Raw genomic sequence first — 26,307 nt, forward strand, 5'->3', positions numbered from 1 at the left:
ATCGAGATACCGTGGCTAATGACTGGCTGGATGATTTTCAAGTGCTGTTTGATTGCTGGTCTTGTCTAGTATCTATTCCGACTAATCACAGTAATTTATCGTGGCGGAAAAAAAGACGCACCAGAAAAGAATTATCGGAATGGGACGGAAATGGGGAGATGTGATGTACCGTGTGATCAAAAAGTAAGTATAAATTTGAAAACTGAATAAATCACGGAATAATGTAGATAGAGAGGTACAAATTGACACACATGCTTGGAATGACATGGGGTTTTATTAAAACCAAAAAAAGTTCACAAAATGTCCGACGGATGGCGCTGGACAGCAAAACGTCAGTGACTGCGTATGACAATCGTGTATAAAAGGAGCTGTAATGTGAGAGAGAATGAGATGCGCTAGCAGTCGCAGCATGTTGACGTTACCTGAAAAGGCGCTTTTAGTGAAGCTGTATTATCAAAATGAGGAATGTGCTAGTTCAGCGTTACGATCCTATCAGCATAGGAAGGGGATTCGAACGGATAAAGGTCCGTTGACAAATGCAGCTGTGGCGAGAATGATTTAGAAGTTCGAAGCCGCGGGTTGTTTAGACGATAGACCACGTAGTGGCCGACCGAGCACAAGGCGTAATGCTGCTGAGACAGTTCAGGAAGAAATGGAGACTGTAACGGTTTCGTCTACGCACGGGGAAGTCAACGCTCGTGCAGTCGCACGTCGCACCGGCATTCCATACACTACTGTTTGGTTGACACTTAGGCGTACCCTCCGATGCTGTCCGTACAAAATCCATCGGCATCATGAACTGTTACCTGGCGATTTAGTGAAGCGGAGGGCATTTGCGGCGTGGGCATTTCAAAAGATTGCGGAAGACGATAATTGGTTGAGTAACGTGTTGTGGACCGACAAAGCTCATTTCACGCTCAGAGGGTCTGTCAACGGCCACAACTGCAGAATTTGGGCTACCGAAAATCCTAGAACTGTCGTGGAAACTCAATTGCACGACGAGAAAGTCACGGTATGGGTTGGATTTACCACATCTACCGTTATCGGGCCTTTTTTCTTCGAGGAAATGTGTGATTCTGGTTTTGTAACAGCTACCGTGACGGGTGAGAGGTACGCCGATATGTTACAGAATCGCATCATCCCCAGCCTGGCTGATAAACACCTGCTGGAACATACGATGTTTATGCAGGATGGCGCTCCACCACATATTGCTAGACGCGTGAAAGATCTCTTGCGCGCGTCGTTTGGTTATGAGCGTGTGCTCAGCCGTCACTTTCGTCAAGCTTGGCCTCCCAGGTCCCCAGACCTCGGTCCGTGCGATTATTGGCTTTGGGGTTACCTGAAGTCGCAAGTATATCGTCATCGGCCGACATCTCTAGGGATGCTGAAAGACAACATCCGACGCCAATGCCTCACCATAACCCCGGACATGCTTTACAGTGCTGTTCACAACATTATTCCTCGACTACAGCAACTGTTGAGGAATGACGGTGGACATATTGAGCATTTCCTGTAAAGAACATCATCTTTGCTTTGTCTTACTTTGTTATGCTAATTATCGCTATTCTGATCAGATGAAGCGCCATCTGTCGGACATTTTTTGAAATTTTGTATTTTTTTGCATGTGTGTGAATTTGTACATCTCTATCTACATTATTCCGTGATTTATTCAGTTTTCAAATTTATACTGACTTTTTGATCACTCGGTACATGTACAGACAAGCGAATGATTACAATTTCAGGAAAATTGGATTTACTTAAGAGAAAGAGCTTCAAAAATTGAGCAAGTGATTAACACGTTTGTCCATCTCTGGCCCTTATCAAAGCGTTGTTTGACAGAGTTGCTGGATCTCCTCGTGAGGCACATCGTACCAAATTCTGTCCAATTAGTGCGTTAGACCACCAAATCCCGACTGGTTAGAGGCCCTTCCGATACTGCCCCAGACGCTTTCCGTTGGGAAGAGATCCGGCGACCTTACTGACCAGGTTGTGGTTTGGGACGCACAAAGACAAGCGATAGAAACTCTCACTGCCTTCAAGCGGCCATTACTTTGGTGAAATGTCAGCCCAAGATGGCTTGCCATGAACGGAAACAAAACAGAATGCAGAATACCTTCGACGTACTGTTGCGCTGTAAGTGTGCCGTAGATGAGAATCAAAGAGTTCCTGCTATGAAATAAAATGGCACCCCAGACCTTCACCATTGGTTGTTACACCGTGTGGCGGCCATCAATGTGCGCGGTGTCTTCAGACTCGTTTTCGCTGGCCATCAGGTCTGGTTTCGAAACTATTCAATGGGATTCCAGGGCGAAGACGTGTCTGGAGATCCCCCAGACAGCGTTCGACGATATTTTGATGATGGCTAAAGTAATCGAAGTCTAGCTAGATGTGCAATAAAACACAGACTGATACGCGACTAATTGCTGTGCTGCTCCCTGATCACAACAGATAATTAATTATGGCGTATGATGAGTATAAACGCTTTACTTGTTATTATCGACGTAAAGCAGTGTTAAGGATATGGGCAGTTAAACGCTACCACTCGCCAGTCACCGCAATTGATGCGCTCTGGCATAGGGTTCTAGCAGCGCGGAATGACGTACCTGTCTCCGCCATGCGAATTCAGTTCCATTCGATGAACAAGCAGGTTAAATCCTTTGTTGCTGCCAGAGGTGGCAGCTAGACAGCCTATTTCTTTTTCTTTAACCAAACTGTGATACACAACTTCAGTAAAATGCTCTGAATATATTCCTCTTTTACATAAAATTTGACTCAATCATACTTACTAACGCTCTCTGACAACAATTTCATTGAAATATTGAAGACTAGTGATACGTTGCACCACCTTAGCGTCAGCATGAATAGCTGTTGGATGGATGGACCGGGCCACAACAAGTGAAAGGAAACATTTTTTCAAACACATTCACAGCTAAATAATAGATTTCAAACATACATTTATTTTAAAAGGTCATTCTACGCATTACCTGTCATCAAATTACGTTCACCTTGACTGTAAATGTTTTGAAACGAGATACGATTCCAAATGTCTGAAAAATAATCTTTAAATAGGCACCATCACGGACAGCTACAACCCGCGGGACCAGACACCATAACAGAATCACCACAGGCACACGGCGGTTATAATCAAATCGCTACAAGAGACTAAAAATTAAAATTAGATTTAAAATATAACAGACCAAAAAGAAGCTTCTTTTTTTGCTTGGAACCAGAAAACTGAAACTGTTAAAAGTCTTCAAGTGTGGAATAGTAGAAAAGTCACTAATTTTAAAATATTTGAATTTACTGAGCTTGGGCTGACATAAACGGGCATAAATTATTAAAATCTTGAAATTTTTAAAACTCAGTCTCTCTCACAAAATTTCAGTATGATTCCAAGAGGGTTCTAGTTTCAGTGGTGCTGGTAATAATGAAATACAGATAATTAAAAATGAACTAGCTAAAGAATGAGATTTAATAACTATACGGAATTCAGAAGTGCAATGGCCATCTGTTCAGTACAAATTATACTGATGTGATTAACCACAATTCAGTATAAATGCCGTGTAAGTCCTTCAGTAGCAAGCTACCATTGCGGATTGAACTATCTAATGCAACAGGTATTAAACCATCAGGACCGTGCACCGTAATGACTAAAAATCTGATTCAAATACCACAGCAGCTGTAAAACTTAAGCAGATAAATTTTTCTAGGTTAACCATGCCCAATAAGGGGAAGCAACATAATTCTTAAAATTAGCGACAATATAAGGTTGATCAGCTTTGCTTCCCAAAATGGTATAGACCAATATATTTTGACTGCTTTTATTAAGCACAATAAAATGTGAAAACAAACACTAAGAAAATTCACTTAACAGCTTGGCCACAATTTATATTTAAGCGTTGGCTATGAAATACAAAATATGCAAAGGCTACCACGCACATGCGACCTGTTGCATTGAACCAAACTGACAACTTCCGCCAGAGCGCACATACGAGCGGACTCAATTACCATTTCAAGTTACAGAGCCTCCTACAATACAGTTGAACAACAGTCTTTTGCAGAAATTACAATCTAAAAAGTGAGTCATGAGTCACGTGCCACCTCACCACATAAGTATTGGAGTACCACCTTCCACAGCAACAGAAGTGCTCACTGAAGTAGCAGTAGTCTTGGCAAAATTGTCATATGGATAAAAAGATGCCCATTCTCGACACAAGCAATTGATATCAGAGTGCCTGAAACTCAGAGCAAATTGTTCCACCGCCAGAGCCATACGGCACATCTCAGTAAGTATGCAGGTGACTTGGTCTACGATCCACGGCGACTAACCGCCCAAAACCGACTTGCACAGCCACACGTTAACAATTAGCCCTGGCTCGCCGCAATTGTACCCTGTATGGCAGGCCACTTCCTGGTGCAAAGCAGATCCGTTAGTCCACCACTACCCCACTCTCCGGTGTGAGACTCTCTGACCACACCCCCCAGGGTCTCCGACCATGCCCTGCAGTACCCCAGACGTAGAACTCAGCCAAAGATAGCAACTACTATCGGCGAAAAGAATCGACAGGGGACTGCACGACTAAATGAAAACGTCTTTAATTGTGCAATTGATATGGACAGGGGACTTGAACGAATGTATTGAATTTCTGAGTGTATGAACGACCACGATTACGCCCCGTAATTTTCTGGCCTGGCTGACGGGTGTGCTTTGGAACTCCCATATAGGGTGATCACGTGCGAAGAGAACGTACCACGTCATACTGGATGTCTAATGTCCATCTACAATACAACATGTAATATAGTCTGGAGGAGCATGAAGCCTCAAACCCGCGCCAACACTGACTTGCCTTTTTGGCTATAAAAGCATACAAAACAAAATATTTCTGTTGACGGCAGTGAATTTCGTTTTGACTAATAATTACATGGAAGCTGGAATGCAATGGAGAATCTGTTTTCAAATCAAGCGTTGACTCAAATATGAATATAAGGACACGTATGAACATTTCTAAAAGTCAGTGCAGACTTCATAAGTGACTGAAAATTGCAAATAACAAATGGTTCAAATGGCTCTGAGCACTATGGGACTTAACTTCTAAGGTCATCAGTCCCCTAGAACTTAAACCTAACTAACCTAAGGACATCACACACATCCATGCCCGAGGCAGGATTCGAACCTGCGACCGTAGCGGTCGCGCGGTTCCAGACTGTAGCGCCTAGAACCGCTCTCCACCCCGGCCGGCTGCAAATAACACGAAGCTGCTTTAGTGAAATTTCTGATTATTAATAAGGAACTCAATAAGCAATGACGAACAACAACTTTACATTTGTTCTATGATACGCCATGTGTCAGTACAACGAGTAAAGACGCTAAACTCACCGATGGACAATTTAAATACCAATACCGTGCTGTGAGCACAGAATAAGATCTCTCTTTTTGAAAGTGGAAGTTAGCTCTCGGCATGACTAACGGTACATCTATAAAGTTGGAAGCATTGCAAAAATACGATACACCAAGTTATCATTTGTGCCGTAACACCTAGGGCAAGACTTGATTTTGTTTCCCTGTATAGCTGGCTGTTTAACGAGCTGCTTACGTGGCGTGGAAGGTTGTTTACTCGGCGTGGCTAGTGCACGCTGCTGGTGCGGAATGGGGCGATCCCAACTAAGGCACAGAACCCGACAAGTAGCTGGCTGCAGAAATGTATTAGGCGACAAGGCTCCGGAATTGTACTGATCTAAGATTTGCACTGTCTGCTAAAATGATGGATCGGACTGTTTCAAAATTTGTAGTCTGAGTTTGACATCAGGTACAAAGCACCACAAGCACATTTGAATTTGCATTTACTTGTCATACCTGCAAGTTTGTTACCCACTCGCGATCTACATCTACATCTACATCTACATCCATACTCCGCAAGCCACCTGACGGTGTGTGGCGGAGGGTACCTCTATCGGTTCTCCCTTCTATTCCATTCTCGTATTGTTCGTGGAAAGAAGGATTGTCGGTATGCCTCTGTGTGGGCTCTAATCTCTCTGATTTTATCCTCATGGTCTCTTCGCGAGATATACGTAGGAGGGAGCAATATACTGCTTGACTCTTCGGTGAAGGTATGTTCTCGAAACTTTGACAAAAGCCCGTACCGAGCTACTGAGCGTCTCTCCTGCAGAGTCTTCCACTGGAGTTTATCTATCATCTCCGTAATGCTTTCGCGATTACTAAATGATCCTGTAACGAAGCGCGCTGCTCTCCGTTGGATCTTCTCTATATCTTCTATCAACCCTTTCTGGTACGGATCCCACACTGCTGAGCAGTATTCAAGCAGTGGGCGAACAAGCGTACTGTAACCTACTTCCTTTGTTTTCGGATATGTTTGTCCTGACCTTTTTTTGCAATTAAACAATTGATACCTAGCTGCTACCACGTTCAATTGTTGGTCATAATAGTTAGTAATTGAGACGATAACACTGTCACAGCAAGTTCACTCGTAGTGGCGTTAAGAAAGAGTTTTTGAATTAATCGGAACACTGCACTTCCTACTGTGGGTAGTAGATAGGGAGGTTTCACTGTACCTGGGACGTTGGAGCTAACAGATGTGCCTCAGACTGTGATAACTACTCGAGCCATTTCTCTTCTTGTTCACTAAACTTTCAAGAAGGTGGTATAGCAGCAGTAGTACGCGGTGCTTGTTCTGCCGGGAGCACAGCGTTGACCAGTAGCTGCTCAACCATGTTGACTACTGCAGAAGTCTGTTGCGTCTGAAACTGAAACATCTGCATTACCTGTGGGTATCTAACGCTTGCGGCTGTGGCGCCGGAGCAGGGGCGGGACAGGATTGGTGGGCATGTTGGAAAACAAATGCAAAAAACATACTAGGCATGCAATGTAAATAACGACAAAAATCAAAGAAATTTCCTGCAACGACCATCTGAAAACACTGATTAGCAAAAACGACAAGAAACTGTTAAAGAAATATGCGCCCCTGCAAAGGAGAGACAAGAGAAAATTAATGCGCCAGCAACAAAAACACACAAATTTAAGTGGCCGTCCGCACGGAGGTCGGAGGATATTCATCGCCTGTTTTTGGGTCTAGCCCACTCGTCTCGTATAGGGTGCCCAAGGGATGCTGCGTTCTCGGAATGCTATACAACAATTCAAGCAAGTAACATTAGTTTTATTTCAATAAAGTAAATTGACAATACTTGACCATTTACAAGTACTAGTCGTAAACGATGGGTGACACACAAACAATAATATTCTTCCTATGCAATGTTCCTGCAAGTTTTACACACGTCTCTGATAACTGATGTGCGTGTGCCGGTCTACAAATGAGCCTATAATATCCACTAATGTCCGTATACGGAGCCGACCTGAGCGGCCGAGTCTGACAAGGGCGGCGCTTATACTCCCTGCCTGCAGGGGACGCTCCTGTCGTGGTGCGGTCCTAATCAGCCCACCATTGGCTGACGTCGTTTCACCACCTTCTCTGGTCTTGCGTTCTTCGTCTTCGTTCTGGCGCTTGTGGGTAAGCCAGAACATCGAGAATCCGGTTACAGATTGTTTTTACAATAGTTTCGCGACTCGGAACTCATCTAAAACGAATAACTTAATGGAGACATTTAATGAACAGCACCGTCAATACCCAAAAATGACCTACAATGTTAATGACATATCCATGTTATATGCTGTAAACGGACAATAACCCTGGGTGCTTTACGTGTTCCCACCTCTCTCCATGTGAGGGTACGTCCAGCATTGTCATTTTGGTGGTCCAGATATTTGGTGTGGGCATGCATAGTGTTTCGTGGGTATACCAACCTCCAGATATTTGAAGACGTGTAATCACCAGTCAACGTTGTTGTGACACTGTACTCTGAGGTGACAAAAGTCACACGATACCTGCTAAAGGCGCTGCAGTCTGGAACCGCAAGACCGCTACGGTCGCAGGTTCGAATCCTGCCTCGGGCATGGATGTTTGTGATGTCCTTAGGTTAGTTAGGTTTAACTAGTTCTAAGTTCTAGGGGACTAATGACCTCAGCAGTTGAGTCCCATAGTGCTCAGAGCCATTTTTAGCCGGCCGAAGTGGCCGTGCGGTTAAAGGCGCTGCAGTCTGGAACCGCAAGACCGCTACGGTCGCAGGTTCGAATCCTGCCTCGGGCATGGATGTTTGTGATGTCCTTAGGTTAGTTAGGTTTAACTAGTTCTAAGTTCTAGGGGACTAATGACCTCAGCACTTGAGTCCCATAGTGCTCAGAGCCATTTTTTTGATACCTGCTAACGTCGTTTCGGGCATCCTCTTGCAGCAGTTCGACATGGCATGGACTCAATAAGACGTTGGAAGTTCCCTGCAGAGCCACTGAGCCATGCTGCCCCTTTGCCAGTCCATAGTTGCGACAGTGTTATCGGTGCACGATTATGTGCACGAACTGACCTATCGATTATGTCCCATAAATGTTCAAAGGGATACATCTCGGGTGATCTGGGTGGCCAAATCATTCACTTTAGTTGTCCAGAATGTCGCAAAAATGATAAAATATCAGTTGTCAGCTGCACAAGAAAACTTTTATTTGGTTCAGTTTACCGGTTTCGATAGTGTAAACTGTCTTCTTCAGAAATAAAATTAGATCTCTTCTGAAGATGATACTTTGTAGTATCGAAGCCAGTAAAGTGAACCAAATAAAAAATTTCTTGTACAGCTAACGAGACTTTTCATCTTTGTCGAAACATTCTTTAGCTGCTCAACTAGAGCTATGAACAGCATCATATGTCTGGGATATTCTTCAAACCAATCACGAACAGTTGTGGCCCAATTACATGGCACATTGTCATCCATTAAAATTCCTTTGTTGTTTGGGAACATGAAGGCCATGAACGGCTGCAGATAATCTCCAAGTAGCCGGAAGTAACCATTTCCAGTCTGTGACCCATGTAAACACAGCCCACACTATTATGGAGCAACCACCAGTGTGCACAGTGCCCTGTGTCCCTGACTTCACGTTATCTGCACCACAGTTGAGCCCCACCATCGACTCTTACCAACTGAAGTCGTGACTCATCTGACCAGATCACGATTTTTCGTCTGGGTCTAACCGCTATGGTCACGAGCCTGGGAGAAGTGCTGCAGGCGATGTCGTGCTGTTAGCAAAGGCATTCGTGTCAGTCATCTGCTGCCATTGCGCATTAACGTCAGATATTGCCCCACTGCCCTAACCAATACGGTCGGCATACATCCTACATTGATTTCCGCGATTATTTCACACAGTGTTGCATTTCTGGTATCACAGACAACTCTACGCAAACACCGCTGTTCTCGGTCGTTAAGTGAAAGCCGTCGGCCACTGCGATGACCGTGGTGAGAGGTAATGTCTTAAATTTGGTATTCTTGGCGCACTCTTGTCACTGTGGATCTCGGGATATTGGATTCCCTAACGATTTCCCAAATGGAATGCCTCATGCACCTAGCTCCAACAAGCATTCTGCGTTTAAAGTCTGTTAATTCCCGGCGTGCGGCCGTAATCAGTTCGAAAATCATCTGAGTACAAAAGTCATCTGCATCTACATCTACATACATACTCCGCAATCCACCATACGGTGCGTGGCGGAGGGTACCTCGTACCACAACGAGCATCTTCTCTCCCTGTTCCACTCCCAAACAGAACGAGCGAAAAATGACTGCCTATAAGCCTCTGTACGAGCCCTAATCTCTCTTATCTTATCTTTGTGTTCTTTCCGCGAAATGTAAGTTGGCGGCAGTAAAATTGTACTGCAGTCAGCCTCAAATGCTGGTTCTCTAAATTTCCTCCGTAGCGATTCACGAAAAGAACGCATGCTTTCCTCTTGAGACTCCCACCCGAGTTCCTGAAGCATTTCCCTAACACTCGCGTGATGATCAAACCTACCAGTAACAAATCTAGCAGCCCGCCTCTGAATTGCTTCTATGTCCTCCCTCAATCCGACCTGATAGGGATCCCAAACGCTCGAGCAGTACTCAAGAATAGGTCGTATTAGTGTTTTATAATCGTTCTCCTTTACAGATGAACCACATCTTCCCAAAATTCTACCAATGAACCGAAGACGACTATCCGCCTTCCCCACAACTGCAATTACATGCTTGTACCACTTCATATCGCTCTGAAATGTTACGCCCAAATATTTAATCGACGTGACTGTGTCAAGCGCTACACTACGAATGGAGTATTCAAACATTACGGGATTCTTTTTCCTATTTATCTGCATTAATTTACATTTATCTATATTTAGTGTTAGCTGCTATTCTTTACACCAATCACAAATCCTGTCCAAGTCATCTTGTATCCTCCTACCAGTAGCGACCCAGTGGGTGTGTTGGACCTTCCATCGAGCTACGGACCCCCTTGAAGATGTCTCCCGCAGTCGGAGACAAAACGTTGGGAATCGACACAGAATTCATCAACCGACCACGGAATAACAGCCCGGATAATTATAATGGACATGATATCCTCCTACAGTCACTCAACGACGACACCTTCCCGTACACCACAGCATCATCGGCAAACAGCTGCACATTGCTATCCACCCTATCCAAAAGATCATTTATGTAGATAGAAAACAACAGTGGACCTACCACACTTCCCTGGGGCACTCCAGATGATACCCTCACCTCCGATGAACGCTCACCATCGAGGACAATGCGCTGCCCTTTTACACCTTGTGTACGTGACACTACCGCCATGTGTGCCATGTGCGCACATTGTTATCCCATGAATTACGTCACCTCAGTGTGCTCCTTCCTGAAGTGCGTTTCTGCAGAGTGCATTCGGACCTGACTTCTTTTTATGTATGATACAGATGCAGTTGGAGAAGGTCCAGAGACAGTAATTATAACAGGACGACTCTGACGGCATAGTGTTTTCTAGGATTCTCTGCTGAGGAAGGATCTTGTGCATTTAAAACAGGACTGGTGATGGTTACAATTACTTCTTTACTGAGGCTTGTTTACAATCATTAGTGGACGGAGCAGTGACTATTACGCCTCCGGCTGATGATATGGCCGTCGGGTTTTGCATGTGTGGGGAGAGCGTTACTGGTGGCGGCTGCGGGCAAACGCTGTAGAGGAAATGCTGAGCACTGGAGTGGAAGTACTGAAGCATACATTCACAGTTTTTGTAAATATTAAGTGGAGCCCCTCCACTCTCAGAACTGTATGGTTACGGTTCAAAAAGATCTGTCAGCTCTGCTTTGGTTAATATCGAAAAAGAATTCCACCGAAACTGCAGAAATTTGTTTTCGCCCGAGCTTGTTAGTAATTTTACCTTTCAGAGAAGTGTGACACGTGGCGACTTTTGAGTAAAACCTACACATCTCTATTGTTGCCACATTATGCTTCTCTTGCCAAAACACAGCAGATGCAGCTGCTAGAGAATTCTAAAACTGGTTATTAAGTGAGCAATTGAGGAAAAATAAGGTCAGTATCTTATGAAAAGGCACACCCTCGGTACAAAATAAACATGTAATATCTTTAATTATGTTGTTCCAAAACCCATAGCATATCTCGATTCACTAGATATCGATGGCCCTTAAAAATTACACTCTTTCATCGGAACCGACTTTAGTTAGTGAAATAATCAAACAGCAAAATACACTGTTCTTTGCGTGCTATTATTTGCGAAAATCTCATTTCAATATCTATAACATGTTTATGAAGTATGAGGGATGTTATGGACATTTGACTCTGGTTTTATCGCTGGCGCGGTGCATTCGAATATCGGTGTGCTATGTCAAACCAGTTTTCTCGCAATTGGTGGCAGATAGAGAAACCTTATAACCGTACTTTGCGGTCAGGCGTGTCAATTAGCATCATATTAATTAAAATCGGGGAAGAATTATAAAGGGGAAAGTAATACGAAACTTTAATAACTGCACGGTATTACTAAGAAGCAATATAATGAAAAGTAATAAAAAGCAAAGTAGCAAAGACCAAGCGGGACAGAAAGATATAGGGGCGTGTTTGTTTTTTAATACATATAAAAGAACATGTAACACATTATTGAGCTCTCCACCTTCAGTTATCGCGATCAGGATAGTCGATGAAAAAGTGGTATGCGACTGCGAAATTCGTTAAGGAGATTATTTAAAGACTCTTCAAGCACGTTTAAAATACATTACGTGTGACGAAGTGATCAGAGACGTTTATTGTCGGGTGAAGTGAAAATGAATCCGACAACGTAATTCGAACTTTGTGTTAGCTGGGAAAAATACTCTTGGGAAACTATTATGGTTGTGGAACCCACGAAAGTTGTGCGCAACGGAAAGCTATAGTTGACGAAATTCTGCATTTTAGAAAATTGTGAAACGCGTGTGCGCGTAACATTAATAGAATCTTATCCTTGGACGGTTGCGGGGGTACCTGATACAAACAACGCGCCAGCATAAAAAATAGTTCACTTATTAACTACCAGATATTAATTAACGGGGACCTAAAATACTAAAAAGGAAGGATAGGATCATCACCTCCAATCCCGATTCATATTTCATATTTAATTAGTGAAAAGAGAAGGGTTAATAAACAAACTACATTTCAATTTTATTCACGATTTTGGCTTCATTACGTAGTCTTGACTACATGGTAAACAATATGTAGCCAACCAATATTGTGGGACACCAAAAATGTAAATGCATGAAATTGTTCTTACAGCGGATGTATAATGTGTGAGTGCGACGAACTATATTGAGAAACTGAACATCCATTACGTACTTGCATGTTTATCTGCGAAAATGGTCCTTGTCGGTACATTATCATAGAGTTAGAATAGAATCGCTGGAACATTGCAAACCATTCAGATTAATCGAACATCTAAACACGCATAATGCTGGTATCACCAGGATGTGTTCTTTCTCCTCACTCCCGTGGCAGTAATTGAATTAAGAGTCAGCCGGGAATAACATTTAAATCAATTGACGACCATTGAGCTAGCGTCACGAACTTTCAAACGTCCACTGCCATGTATGAAGGCGAGTGACACCACGAGTGTTAACGTCGATCGAGAGGTGTCGTCGTGATCATATTGAATGAGATTGAGCGCTCACAATCTGCACCCCAGACTAAAGAAAAATTCAATTTTTTAACTAAATTTCATACGCTGAAACATATAATGTAAAATACACCAAATGCAAATTCATAGCAACCCCTGTTGTTCATTGCAAACTTTTTCTAATTTCTCGCAGTAAAGAAAAAATGAAATTTTTTACCAGATAGTTTCTGAAAAACTGATGAGAAAGACTGCAGTATGTGCGCCTCGGTTCTGTCATCGCCTATCAGCCGATAGGTTGCAAACAGTGTCGGCCTCCCTTTTCAAAACAATGGAATGAATTCGCCCTAGGCTTTTGAGGGAAATTGGTCGCTGTGCATCGACCACAATATCCTTCATGGACTTTACTCTCGGCACAGCTGCAAAGCGTCGAGCTGACTCTGGCGTCCACAAGCTCAGGCGGCCGGCAGCCACTTCCTGTCCCGTCTGAGGCAGAAGCGTCTGCGTCATCGGCGAGGAGTAGCACGGGATCGACATCACGCTACTGCCGAGCAGTTCCCATGACGACGAGCTGACTCGCCCTTCCGTAAATACTGCTTCTCATGCTCATGTCACGGTAAGGCGGATGTTAGAGGGTTGTACAGAGTGTTCTGGGCCAAGGCCAACGACCTAGGTGCCGTAATCGGACTACAATACCTACGTGAAAGCTCGTGGCTCATGTAGTCTGTTAACGGAATAGCGGTTGCAAAGCCACTGACGACGCAAATCATTGTCCAGCACCGGTCGACTGAAGCGGCTGTATTGGGTTCTGGTGCTTCTTTGCTGGTTTTAAGTACCGTTGAACTTCTTCCCTTCGGTGTGGAGGACAATGTATGACGGCACTGAACAGTACATGTGGAGCAGTTTGTGGAATGAATGAACTGGCCTGTATGTTCCGCAGACTTGAATCCCACTGATCATGCGTAGGACACAACCAGAAGATTTATTGGAGCACCTGAAAGATGGCTACATTGAGTCTCAGCGCCAAAGATTATTATTCCGCCGCCTCCACTGGTGCAGTAGTAGTTGAGAGGATGTCGAGAGCTGTTGTTGTTCTGTTGGGCGAGAGAGTAGATGCCATTCGGTTGGTGTAGTGTATAGATGGAAGATGTTGCAATTATCACAGTGTATTTGAGAAAGGAGATGGGCTTTTAATTTATGATGCTGGTCTAGTGGAAAATTTTCGTCAATATATAATGTGGTAAAAAAGGTATTACAGTTTTCTTTAATGACAATACCTCATGCTCACAGGTACAGTCAACAAAGCATTTGGCTCGTGTTCATTTATTAGACTTGTAATTCTGGTTTATATGTGCAATTATAGTATTTCTGGTTTTTCAATTAGTTCATTGTAAATGGTGTTTAAAATATTTTGTCGTATTGAGAAAGAACCGAGCCAGATACATGTACCTTGAGTCACACTACCACACACAGAACAGTTACACTTGTGCTTTATTGTTTCGTAGCTTTTATAGTTGCAGGAGACTTAATTAATCAATTGTGTTGATGGAAATTCCTTGTCATTCTTTATTTTTGTTTTATGCAGTCAGATTGATGGCTAATACGTCAGGGCCAACCGCTTACGAGACTTCGTAACCGGTCACACAGCTACTAAAATTATTGCATTTATTCATTAATATTTTTAATTAAGCCCCCATGCACACCTTCACATGCACTAACGACCCTCCAGGACTTGTCCACCGCGCTGGTGGACGAATGGAACGCTCTAACAAAAGAACCCTTTACCAGTCCTGTGGCCAGCATGGGAGCACATTGCAGAAACTTACAAACTGATTAGAAAGCTGTTTGAGAGGAAGAATCTAGTCACTTACATTTACAGATGGTTAATTCAGAGATGAATACCGTTACAAAGTGATCTGATGTAATCGAAAACGAGTACCAAGGTAATATGTCAAAATTCAAAATGCAAGTAAAGGACACGATTTCACCTAACAAGGGAACCTCCCCATCGCAGCCCCCTCAGATTTAGTTGTAAGATGGCACAGTGGATAGGCCTTGAAAAGCTGAACACAGATCAATCGAGAAAACAGGAAGAAGTTGTGTGGAACTATGAAAAAAATAAGCAAAATATACAAACTGAGTAGTCCATGCGCAAGATAGGCAACATCAAGGAGAGCCTGTGCTCGGGAGCGCCGTGGTCCCGTGGTTAGCGTGAGCAGCTGCGGAATAAGAGGTCCGTGGTTCAAGTCTTCCCTCTAGTGAAAAGTTTGCTTTCTTTGTTTTCGCAAAGTTATGATCTGTCCGTTCGTTCATTGACGTCTCTGTTCACTGTAATAAGTTTAGTGTCTGTGTTTTGCGACCGCACCGCAAAACCGTGCGGTTAGTGGACGAAAGGACGTGCCTCTCCAATGGGAACCGAAAACATTTGATCGCAAGGTCATTGGCCAACCGATTCCTCCACAGGAAAACACTTCTGATATATTCTATACGACACTGGTGACGGCATGTGCGTCACATGACAGGAATATGTTGTCGACCCACCTAACTTGTACACTTGGCGAATGGGTAAAAAGATTCTTCTACCTTACCCGATACTATGGCGCAGTTACCTCGCATCGGACGGACGGATGGACAGATAATAATTGTCTGAAAATAAAAAATTGTACTTTTCACTCGAGAGAAGACTTGAACCAACGACCTCTCGTTCCGCAGCTGCTCACCGAACCAAGGGACCACGGCGCTCCTGAGCTTACCTTGTACTTGATGTTGCCTATCTTGCGCATGGACTACTCAGTTTGTATATTTTGCTTATTTTTTTCATAGTTTCACACAACTTCTTCCTGTTTTCTCGATTGATCTGTGTTCAGTTTTTCAAGGCCTATCCACTGTGCCAACTTATAAATAAATCTGAGGGGGGTGCGATGGGGAGGTTCCCTTGTAAGTTCTACTGTAGCGAGTCCTAACACCTGCAGTAACCATCCTTTCAGTTCCTTGTAGATGCCTAACACACAGGGGACAATTTTATGGGACTTTTATAAAGTGGGTGTATAATGAACGTAGACTCAGTGACAATCTATATGGCCTTCAGCTCTCAGATGTGTTATTGTTGTAATTCAAGAAGTGACTTATTTTATGTTTTGTTTCAATCTACATCACAATACACATGCTTTACTCTTTGGTAAGTAAATATGTCCAATCATTACTACCTGCTGTTGGCGGATGTATAAGCTCAACAACTTCATAGTTACCAGTCATGTCAATACAACCTGGATGCTCGCTATTTGCTGCGTTCTTACCATTATCTTGAAAGATGCTGGTCGGTTCATCAAGTACAAAAGACATGAATATGAAACACTTCTGCTGTGGTGTGCAGCCCAGGACGAAAGCTGTGAGGAAAGTGCATTTGCATTTTTGGAAATTTGTGGTGATTTCCTATGGGACCAAACTGCTGAGGTCATCGGTCCATAGGCTTACACGCTACTTAAGCTAATTTAAACTAACTTACGCTAAGGGCAACACACACACACACACACACACACACACACACACACACACACACACACATCCCCGAGGGAGGACTCGAACTTCCGACTCTGGGGGAAAGGGGGGGGGGGGGAGCAGCGCGAACCGTGGCAAGGCGCCCCAGAGCATTTCAAACTGCATGAGACGACCAAGAGGGTTGGGTTGTTTTTTGGAAGGAGACCAGACAACGAGGTCATCGGTCTCAACGGATTAGGGAAGGACGAGGAAGGAAGTCGGCCGTGCCCTTTGAAAGGAACCATCCCGGCATTTGCCTGGAGCGATTTAGGGAAATCACGGAAAACCTAAATCAGGATGGCCGGACGCGGGACTGAACCGTCGTCCTCCCGAATGCGAGTCCAGTGTCTAACCACTGCGCCACCTCGCTCGGTAGACGACCAAGAATGTGTACTAAATGCTCTGATTAGTTAGTGTCAATCAAAGCTCTAGTGTTAATATAAGTGATGCCTGTTTTTCCAGCGTGGCAAAGCTGTGCCTCTCTCATGGACAGGAACTGCTAGAGACTGCTGATCGTTTACAAACCGACAAGTGATTTATTCGTGGCATGATGTTTTGATGTTGTATGTTGTAGGAAAGGTGCCTGTGAGAAAGCGACTGGCTTTTAATACATAACATTTATAATTAATTCAATATTTGATTATAAGATCATAATTACCTCAGGATTTGTGGTACATCATGGAGCTTCTTGTTGCGATGAATGGCCATCCACTGCCCAGGCAAAAACTCATACTGCGCAAAATACAGCCGTCACTGCCCACCATTTCTCTGTGTCACAAATGTAACAAATAAAAACAAGTAAAACGCATTGAAATTTATGTTGAAATTATTATTGATGATGAATACAGACCGAAGCAATGAACTGAAATTTGTAATAAGTGCTGGATTCGAACCTGAGTCGCCTGCTCACTTAGCAGATGCACTAACCATTGCTCCACTCTGTGCTGCGGCTGTTGTACCTCCATGGAGTACCCTAGTACTTCTCCCTCTCTGATAAAAACTCCAAGTCACGCTTCAGACCATCTTGATACAAGAAAGGGAACATCAAGATGGGGTGAGGTGCGAACTGGAGTTTGTAGTAGGGATGGACATATACGTACTGGGGTAATCCGTGCAGCTACGGTGATCGCCGTGCTAGGGTGGCCCAGTGGCTAGAGTGTCTGCATAGTAAGCGGGAGAGCCAGATTCGTTCCTCGTATTGATGTAAATTTTAATCCACTGATTCAGACTATATTCATTATCTTATATGGAGACTCTGGAACATATAATTTATCTGTTTAAAAATACTGTTCTAGTAAACTCGTTAGATACACTGCACACTCTACCATAGTAAGTGGGAAGTGCTAGAAGAACTTGCGTCCTGAGATTGCGTACAAAATAATGTCTGTACACACATGTTCAGAGAAAACAGAACACCTTGAACGACTGGGGATGGACGTATAAATTCGCATGAACGTACATTAGCATGTTCTGCAGAAACGATTAACATTTCAGTCAGCTCGGTTCAGCTTGTGTCCCGTTGCCTAGTAGGCACAGGATCCAACATGGACGCTGATAAATTGTTCTATGTGTGATGTCATCGACATGTGTACGGTGCAATGGCGTCCTGTCACATAGCTACCCTTGCTGAATTAGTCTGGTTCCAAAGTTCATCTGTGGTGGTTGGCACTGGGTCACAGTGCTGCACCAGTCGTTTCACCATATCCTACACATTTCCGATTGGCGAGTTGATGCACCACATTCGCTGCTTCTAATAACCCCGCGCCCTCTTTCAAACTCACTCATGTGACGGTACGATTCACTCATCCGCCTGCGAGGCATACTGCACGTCTACGCAAGTCACACTGTCCGCAGCTCGTGGTCGTGCGGTAGCGTTCTCGCTTCCCGCGCCCGGGTTCCCGGGATCGATTCCCGGCGGGGTCAGGGATTTTCTCTGCCTCGTGATGACTGGGTGTTGTGTCATGTCCTTATGTTAGTTAGGTTGAAGTAGTTCTAAGTTCTAGGGGACTGATGACCATAGATGTTAAGTACCATAGTGCTCAGAGCCATTTGAACCATTTTTCAAGTCACACTGATCCGTTACCTTCGGTGTATAGCAAGACGTTTTACCGGTAGGTCGTGTTGCGACGCGATACCTATATTGACCTTGAACCAGCATGCTGACATGGTTCAAATGTTTATATTTTCTGCAGAAAGTACTGTGAATATAAACGTCCTATCCCTAGTCGTTCAAGGTGTTCCGCTTTTCCTGAACGTTGGTGTAGATAATAACAATAATTTAATGTGGCTCAATGGGTTGGTGTATGTGTTTCCATTGGACAGCACTTCGGCGCCTCATGTGTCCCAAACCTTCTCGAATGAACCTGCTGCTCAAACCCGACCTACAGTTTAACATGGAATCCGAACCATGTGTTATTTCTTTACCGATAGACCACCAGGCCTAGAATGCATATAGATAGTTCATTTATAGGTTCTGATCATTGAGTTTACGAGTATCAAAATATTTCACACTCATGGCTGTAACTTTTGATTTCATTCACTTAGAATCATAAATGTTTCCACCGTCAGGGGTCAAAGACCTTAGTATGTGACGTAAATTTCAGCTGGATACCCACACCCTTTCTTGAGCAAAAGGTCTCTTAACAGATGCACAGACGGCCGGAGTGGCCGTGCGGTTCTAGGCGCTGCAGTCTGCAGCCGAGCGACCACTACGGTCGCAGGTTCGAATCCTGCCTCGGGCTTCGATGTGTGTGATGTCCTTAGGTTAGTTAGGTTTAATTAGTTCTAAGTTCTAGGCGACTGATGAGCTCAGAAGTTAAGTCGCATAGTGCTCAGAGCCATTTGAACCATTTTGAACAGACGCACAGACACACAGACGAACAACGAATGGAAAAAAATTATTTGATATAACTGCAAATTAAGAGTTCTCGGATTTTTTTCTTTGCTTGTTGTGTGAAACTTTGCTTCCTGTGAAATTTCGCTGTCTTAGGACAAAGGGAAGTATCATATAGGCTTTGATGGGTGAGTTTTCGAGTACTGGATTATGTGTCATAAATAATCGTATCTTATGATTCCACTGACTTCGAAACTTACACTTTTTCCGTAGCGAAGAGACTATAGGCCTTCGTATGTGACATAAATTTCAACGTGATACTTCTACCCGTTCTTGAGAAAAAGCGATCTGACGAGTCAGACATACAGACGGATTACAAAGTTATTCTATAAGGATTCCGTTTTCACCGATTGGTGTACGTAATCCTAAAAAGAGCATATGTAGATAACAACATTTTAAATTTTTTATAACTGTATCTTTTGCGAAACATAGTATTTTTTCGTGTTTTTTTTTTTTACCAAAACGTGTTTAGACGCCTGTTTCTAATCCTCGATATGCCTAATTTTAATTCCGAACATATTAATTTTCAAAATGGTGTTTTACAGGCTGTCCTGCTTCTATATGTATTTTTTACTTGACAGAATGTGATGTATTTCGTCATATCTTACATCTTTCTGTGTTTAATTTCGGTTGTAATTATGCACAATGTTTTTCACATTTTTCGCTTCACTCCCGTTGGGTGCCGCAAGTTCTCGTGAACAATACAGAATTCTGGAAAATTTGTATCTCTAGACTCTCCACAAACACGGAAAAGCGGCAGTAGGCGCTTTTAGCTTCAGTAAGGTAGGTACAGACATGCATAATTTACCAAGAGAGCCAATTTCATTCACTCACACGGCACAAGTATAGCGAGGGAGAAAAAAAAAATGCTGCTCAGATTCATTGCTTCACTGCGGCGGTGTTATGTCGGTACTCTTCTCTGCTCCCTGGCGAAGCGTACGTTATCAGCCTTTTTCCAACGCGATAGTGAATTTTTATCCTCTCGACCGTTACACGCCACCGAAATCTACGTACCCGGAAAGCCACATGCACGCTCACCGGAAAAAAAAAAGGGAGAAAGAGTGCGCTGTCGAATTTAGTGTTGAGCGTAGCGCAGTGAGGGAAGGGGCGTCGGCTTTCTCGTCAAATCCTCTGGGGTGGGGGGACTCTCTTTAATAAGCACTGTTCCCCATCGGCATCCGTCCGCTCGCATACGCTAAACGTGTCGGTGGCTGCGCTGTTCACATGCAGATTTTATGTTCCAATCAGACCCTTCAGGAGAGAGGGCACACAAGTTCTATCCGTTTGACTGGCAACATCAAAAACAAGTACCGTCTCACAACGTAATTATTGTATTGGACATACAGGTTTTGATGCCCTGAGCTGTTAACTGACATAAAAGCATAACGTTCGGTAAAAAGGTTGCAATGTGAGAGACATTTGTCATTCTACCGAGCCCAGTGTTTGGACGTTTGACACGGCGCGTCACAGCTGGTAGTTTACATTGAGGCTTGGACGCCGGTGCTAGTTTTCGTTGCTAGTGCCATCATTTAGTCTGACTCCGTCACAAAGAGTACGGATTAAAATGTGAAACGCGTTATGCAGAATGTCGCAACCCTTTTGCTGGCGTCACACGATTAGTTATCATGTCAATTGATTAGTGTTAGTGCGAAGACACTGGCATTAGCAGCAAGATAGGCTGTGGGGTGTAAGTGATCGTCAATTATGAAGGTGAAATGATAATTTAGCGGTGATGGCATTTATATAACTACAACTGAGTAAAATACTCCTAAAACAATTATCTTAAAAAGGTCAATAATAGGGGACAATGTTGTACCTTGAGAATTTCGACCAAAAAAGTTTAATACATTTTCTTATTCCGTTTTGAAATGATAGTATTCTCTTTACGGGTGCTGCAGTATTTTTCTGAAATTACAAAAATCACTCTGGATATGTAAAGTTCCTCCAAATATGAAGAGCTGTTCCAAGGTACAACATGGCCATACAGCTAGGAACAAATATTCTATGCAAAGTTAAAAGTGTTGCAATCAAGACAATTTTGTCAGTATAATGTTTAACAGTCTATCATTACGACATTACTCTATTGCACACCAATAATTAGAAGGCGAAATGAAATTAAGAAGAAGTATTTTCAAACTCCAGTTACAAGTTAAAACACTTTGAAGTGGAAACTATTGAAAGTTAACGTAGATATGCATTTTCAAGACATTCATTTTTGTTTCATGTTACAGGTAATTAACACAAAAGGAATGCGCATGTTATACGAAAAAATAAGTAATAATTTACATAATGAAAATAATATACAGTGTAAGTGCTACATCTTGTAATATTATTCCCTTAATAATTTAATTTAATCATTGATTTCGGAAAATCGTGAATAATACGTGGAATGAGAAGCGTTATGACACTTTCCCATGTGTTAACGTAGAAAATACTGTGTGTTAACGCAGAAAATTATTTGTAGTGTTAACACAAAAAGGATGGTCATTATCGCTGCATATGGGTGCTTTATTGGCGAACTGTAATCAGTTCGTCTATGAAGTGATGTCACCGTTCCTGGTTGATTCCTATTTTCTTATCGTATGCGACCTCGGACCATCTGGCAGCTGTCGATATCTTTTTTTTTTTCTTTATTGATTTTCAATTCCCCCCGAAGGGGGCGGGCTGGCAGCAGGTTAGTACGCTGCTCTACAGCCTACAGACTTTTTTTAAAAAAGACGGAAGAAGAAAATAAACAAGTAAAACAGGCGATAAAACGGTGACTAAAGTGTAAAATGGTGGAAAAATGCGGAAAGTTAAAACAGAAAGCAAAAGGGGTTGGCAATGTAAACAAAAGACACAGGAATCAGGCAAGTAACATAGTACACACACAATTAAAAAACATGGCGACAGTCTGGATTCTGTTCGCAATAGATAAAAAGCACACCCAGCGACAGTATGATGGCTGTTTACAACAGTTCCCAAAAAAAACACAACACGGAACACTCACTGTAAAACACTGCACGTAAATGGCGGCAAAAAGATGACACTCCCGAGCCAAAGGCAGATGGGGGGGGGGAGGGACCTGGAGGAGGGGGAAGAAGAAGGAGGGAGGGAGGAAAAAAACGGAAAGGGGGGGAACCAAGGAGGGAGTGGACTCAAAGGGGGAGAGGGGCAGGGCAGATGCGAGAGGAAATGAAAAGAAGCAGAGGTGGGAAATGCAAAAGGACTCGGGGGAGAGAAGGGGGCAGAGAGAGGGGAGGTGGGGAAAAAGAGGACGGAAGGGGGGGAGAGGGAGCCTGGGAAAAGGACAGAGGAAAGGAGGGGGAGGGAGGATCAGAGTCGATAGGAGGGATAAATGGAGGGAGAGAAGGCATCATCCGGGAGGGGGAGTTGATGGAAGCCATCTTGGGAAAGGAGATGAAGGGTGTAGAGATGGAGGGTAGGGGGGACACAGCAGCAAAGACGTGGCAGGGGGCAGGGAGAGGAGAGGAGCAACCAGCGGGTGAGGGGGATCAAGGCGGCGGGAGGTGTAGAGGATGCGGATATGTTCGAGGAATAGGAGCAGATAGGGGAAAGGAGTGAGATCGTAGAGGATCCGCGTGGGGGACGGGAGGCGTATAAGGAAGGCGAGGCGGAGGGCATGACGCTCAAGGATCTGGAGGGACTTATAGAATTTTGGGGGAGGAGGGGCAGATATCCAGGCAGGACTGCATTAACAGAGGATGGGACAGATTAGGGATTTGTAGGTGTGGAGGATGGTACAGGGTTGCAACCCCCATGTCCGGCCAGAGAGGAGTTTGTTGAGTCGGAGGCGGTTGTGGGCTTTGGATTGGATGGAGCGGAGATGAGGGATCTAGGTGAGGTGACGGTCAATGGTGAAGCCAAGGTAGGTGAGAGTGGGGGTGAGGCGGACAGGACAGGCGCAGACAGTAAGGGAGAAATCCAGGAGCCGGAAGGAGCGAGTGGTACGACCTACGATGATTGCCTGGGTCTTCGAAGGATTGATTTTCAGGAGCCACGCTGTCGATATCGTCAGTAATATTTATAGTAGTCTCTGACTTGGGTGAAGAACTTTTGAGTAAGAAGTTTTCATCGATACTTTCAAAACGAATTACAGACCGCTCTCTGTAACGTTATTTAGCGTTATTTAGCCTTGCCCGTGAATTACAGTAAAATATCTGCTACGTAAAGTAGAGCTGTTTTACCTCGTCAAAACGGCGAGAAATGCGCTTGACTAGTACGCTTACGCAATCGCACAACAGATGGCGTTGAACTGAGTACTGAATGTCAAGGAATTACGATGATTCTATTGCTATTATTAGTAGTTACTTCGTATTTCCATTCCCCTTGTTGTGGTAGGGGGGGGGGGGGATTGAGAGGACAGCAACTTGCATCACCTAGACTGATGATTTTCAGCCTTTGGTTGAGAATCAGAGGTATTTGATAAACCAATCAAAGGAAATGGGAAATTGACCGGAGACAACACTTCCAAGGCATGAAAATCGTAAAACACGAAACATACTAATAATTGATGACGTGTTGCGTCTAGTGAAGCGCGGAAAAAACTGTTACCAGTGAATTCCTATTGTCGCGCAGCACTTCCATATCCACTACTTGTTTGTCTGAGAAAGTGGCAAGATATTAGTGCTACATTAATATTGCGTTAGTCATAATTCTTAAAATAAATTAGCACCTGCACCATACTAACATTTGAACGTAAAACACATTTTTACTACTAATGTAAAAAGTTGTAATCGGTCTTGGGGTAACGTTCATAATTACAAACAAAGACGTTTTGTGTAACGTGTTCGAGTCCAGACAGTTACTAAAATTTGAATGAAAATAGTCGGCAGAGTCACGTTATAAGGTGTCATCCTCGTTTTGGCTACAGCCATTTCAGAGAGGGCGGAGAAGCGGAGAGACACGCAGGTCAAGCTCTTCGACTTGGGGTCGAAACTGCATCAAAATGGCGGAAGAGTAAGCAATGATCAACGGCAATCACCGCTTTAAAGAGTCATAATGTGTATTTCCAGGACATGTGGTCTGCAATTAAAACAGAGCCGTGATTGTCTCTCCGTTGGTGAAGTATTCGAGATTAGTCCCCCATTCGGATCCCCCAGGGGAGGTGACCGTGGAAAAGAGATGAAATAAGCAGCGAATCGGAACATTTTACGTGTCGGAGCGTAGAATGTCAGGTTTATGAATGTAGTGAGGAAACGTGATAATCTGGTAAGCGAAACGTTAAGACTCAATCTACATATAGTGGATGGTGAAGTGAAATGAGAAAAAGATAAGAGATCTATAGTCAGATAAGTATGGGGTCATATCAACACCAGCAGAAAATGGTGTAACGAGAGTTTTAATCACTATGATTGGGAGAGTGCGGCAGAGTGACTGTGTGACAATACAGTAATAGGGTATTTTTCATCACATTTGACAGCAAACCGACGCCAGCAACGATACCTCAAGTACACATGTCGAAGTAGCAAGCAAAGGATGATGAGATAGAAAAAGGGTATGAGGATATTGAACAGGTAATTCAGTACGTAAAGAGAGACGATAATTTAATAAACATGGGGGACTGGAACACGATTGTAATGAGAGGAACAGCTTGGTTGTAGAAATGTGGGAGGAGCGGAAACAATTGAGTTCTGGAATAAACTTCAGCTGGAAATAGTTAATATATTGTTCGAAAATAACAAGCGGAGGAGCTATATTGGGAACGTCCCAGAGAAACAGGAATATTGCAGTTGGATTACTTCATGCTCAGGAAGATATTTCGCTATCAGACATTGGATTGTACGGTGTAGGCAGGACCTGATGTCTCAGATCACAATTATGATGAAGAGCAGTTTGATGTATAAGATAATAGTCAGGAAGAATCAATGTATAAAGTAGTGGAATGATAAAGTACATTAGGCAGTTTAGTTGAAGGGAAATGGAGAAGGGATACTTGGTAAAAGACGAGATACTTCAAACGTCCAACGATAGAAGGAATTACAAACCTGTTCAGACTAGAATACAGCAATACAAATCATTATGGAATGAAAGTGCAAGGAAGCTGAGGCTAAATGACTTCCACAAAAATCCGAAGAAATCTTAATGGAAATGGTGGCCATAAGGACTGATTCAGCAGAGGTTCTCTGTAGAATCGGTGAGAAAAAGAAAAAAAAAATGGAGAACAGTAGCGAGTAGAAGAGACAGGTCGACAGGACGTGCATTAAGATATAAAAAATCACTTCCGTGATACTAGAGGGAAGTGTAGAGGTTAAGAACTCTAGAGGAAGAAGTGGCGGTACAGCAATAATTCAGAATAATTACTTGTCTTTAGGCTCGTATCGTTTTTATAGGGATTTCCCGTTGCTTTCTTAATGAAGAATTGGAATATTACACATAACAAATGGCAGACTGATGAAAAATCTACTCGCTGTAGGTAATCAGTTCTAATATTTCTCAAGGCTCCTTATAATGGATAGAAACTCACTACATGTATTAAATAAATCCGGTGTCATTGCAAAATCATTTCAAGGGCATGAATTCACCGTCCCGGAAAGTTCCATATCCAGACTAGTACTAACTGGCATAAGCACAAGTCCGTCCGACACTCGACGCAACAGTTCTGTCAACAGAAACAAAAATATTAAGAGTCTAACTCGACTAACAGACAGTCCAAACCGGTATGAAATTATTGGACGTCCGAACTGGCTCTTTTCTTGAGAACACAAGCCTGACTTGAACATCGATCTCTGTTATCCAGGAACAACTCACGACTCAACCGCAAAACACAACTTCCACCAGGACCTCACTTCAACTTTGCAAATTTCACAGTTCTCCTGCAACTTTAAACTGTTCATTCATACCTCATCACTAATAGGACAGATCTCCTGCA

This window comes from Schistocerca serialis, chromosome 8 (assembly GCF_023864345.2).
Source record: "Schistocerca serialis cubense isolate TAMUIC-IGC-003099 chromosome 8, iqSchSeri2.2, whole genome shotgun sequence".
Taxonomy (NCBI): Eukaryota; Metazoa; Arthropoda; class Insecta; order Orthoptera; family Acrididae; genus Schistocerca; species Schistocerca serialis.